General features: G+C 40.9%; 1 non-coding gene across 1 annotated transcript; it reads left to right on the top strand.

The window, feature by feature from the left end:
* Window positions 1-593: 593 nt before the first annotated feature.
* On the top strand, window positions 594-811 carry LOC122933491. Its single transcript, XR_006388453.1, has one exon. It is a non-coding gene; the product is annotated as a small nucleolar RNA U3 (small nucleolar RNA).
* Window positions 812-2,469: the final 1,658 nt, after the last annotated feature.

Genomic DNA, 2,469 nt, shown 5'->3' with positions numbered 1-2,469 from the left:
TGTCTTATTCTTGTCCATTGCGCAGACAGGAATATGTGTTGTGTAGAGATGAGCGAATAGACTTCAGAAGAAACATCCGAAGTCGAATCGCATAAAACTTCGTTCTAATACTCTACAGCGCAGGAGCTCCGTACAGTATTAGAATGTATTGGCTCCGATGACCAGAAGTTAGTGCTTTGCGAAGTCTAGCGAGATTTCGCGCAATAACTTCGTAAATTAACTTTTACTGTAAAAACCATTTCCCGAACTGGGGTTCGTTTCCAAGTGGTACGTAGCCTAGTGCACGTTCTTTATGTGGCACACTATACAGTTTTGTTGCACTGCTGTAGAAAGCAGGCTCCTCGAGCTTTAAAAAAAAAAAAAAAAAAAAATGCCGAACTTGTTTCCTATTGGCTGCCTGAACTCACATATGCCAATTGAGATAGCAGAGCAGTTGCATTGTGGGTATTAGGTTTTCCAGCTTGTATTTCCAGTGGAGCGCTGCTTCTCCCCGTCCACAGCGCATCAGTGACTACAGGGCTGACTGTGAGGTCTCCCTAATGTTACAGGCAGGGACCTATCCCCGGGGCTGTCATTGCAGCAGGTAGCAGGTTAAGACTATACTTTCAGGGATCATTTCTATAGTTTTTATACTCGGAAATGTGCTCTAAAGTGTCTGAGCTCACCAACCATGAGGAGGAGCTGTAGTGATCTCTCCTGAGCGTGAAGAGAGCTCTCAGTCCTGCTTCATTGCAGCTGCTGATTGCTATTGATGATCGTTCTCCTTCTCTGTCATGGAGAAGGTGGAGGGAGAGATCACAAGCTGAGTGGTTGGTTTTATCCTATGGTTAATAGAAGATAAGTGCTGCTATTATTTCTATTGATCTCTACAGTGCTCTGATCTTACATGGTATCTGCAACATTTATTCTTACTATGATTTGTAAACCACAGATACATACATTGTGTGTGCATCAAACTTCTCGATGTCTAATTGCAGGATTGGTGCGTCTTTGACACAGATCTCACCCATCCATTGAAATTGATGAAATCCTCAGCTGTAACCGCAAACATAATTGATGTGCTGCAGATTTAGCAATATGAAATGCATGTAAATTTCTACATGGAAAAAAATCTATGTACATGATATTTGAGCGATCGTGCACAATTTGCTGGTACTGTAATGTGCTGGTTTTCTTCTGCAGCAGGTTTTGTTACAGAAATTTCTGTGACTGAAAATCAGTTCCACACACTTGAATGCAGCTTGCAGATCGATGTGAATTAAACTTATTTTCTGCAAAGGACAGTTCAGATTTTATTTTTTTTGGGCACTGATTTTGTAGTGTTCAGCTCAAAAAAACGCCTAAAAAAAGCCTCTGATTCATTTCAATGGGAAGCAGCACTTGTTTTTTTTTCCGCGTGGAAAAAAGCAGCATGCCCTATATTGGGGCAGAATCAGCGCGGAATCTCCCATTGAGATGAATAGGAAGCATAAAAAAGGCTCCATGTAAGTCTTTTCTTCAATAATATGGCCAGGGACATCCGCAAATTTGTATCATATCGTGCAGGATGTTTTTATCTTAGTTTTTTCTGTGATTTTTTTGTTTATGTAGTGTTTGCTTGAGGGAGTGGCACCTTCAAGTGTGAATGCGCACCTAGTATCTTGGGAGTAGCATTCCTCTGCACTTTTGCCCCCCTCCTCTATCCAATGAGCGCCTTAATTAGGTGGTACATATGGCTGTGCTTGCTCCTCCTCCCATTGGTTGCTTGATGCACATGGAGGTTACTAGGAGCAGCACACCATATGTGCGGTGTCTGCGCTCCTGAACATAGAAGCCCAACGGCTTAGGTAGGTTTAGCGTAGGACCCGCCTCACCTGAGACCACCTTGACGCTTGGTGGCGGGCTTAGATGTGTTTTGATCAAAATATATCGACTAAGTGTCTCAGACATTATCATATCAGGGTGAGGACTTAGTCCATATATAGTGCTTGCATCTGCTTTAATAAGTGCATTATTGTCTTGTTTCTGTGGTTTTCTTCTCCATGTAAGTCCATGCATTTTTTTTCCTGCATTTTTCGCACATTTTTTGCGCAGATCCACGCCAAAACCCTCAAGCTGAAAATGCAGCTTTGATCAGTTGCCTGTGCCTGCTGGATATGTATTTAGCTTTTTCCACTAAAATGTAGGGAAAATTCTTGAGAAATGCAATTAATATGATAGTTTGATGATTATCGCCGCATCCAAAAAAGTCTGAACTATTAAAATATTTTAAATTTTTTTCCTGTGCAGTGAATGCTGTAATGAAATTTTTTTATAATAAAACAATAAAAAAATGCAATTCCACATTTTTTTGTCACCTTATCCCCCCAAAAAGTTGAATAACAGTGATCAAAAAATGTATGTACCCCAAAAATGGTACTACTTCAGTTTGTCCCGCAAAAAACAAGCCCTCATACAGCTCTGTTGAGCGAAAATAAGTCATGACTGTCA

Source organism: Bufo gargarizans, chromosome 3, assembly GCF_014858855.1.
Source record: "Bufo gargarizans isolate SCDJY-AF-19 chromosome 3, ASM1485885v1, whole genome shotgun sequence".
In the NCBI taxonomy this organism is placed as follows: domain Eukaryota; kingdom Metazoa; phylum Chordata; class Amphibia; order Anura; family Bufonidae; genus Bufo; species Bufo gargarizans.
This window is presented reverse-complemented; position numbering and strand designations above follow the sequence as displayed.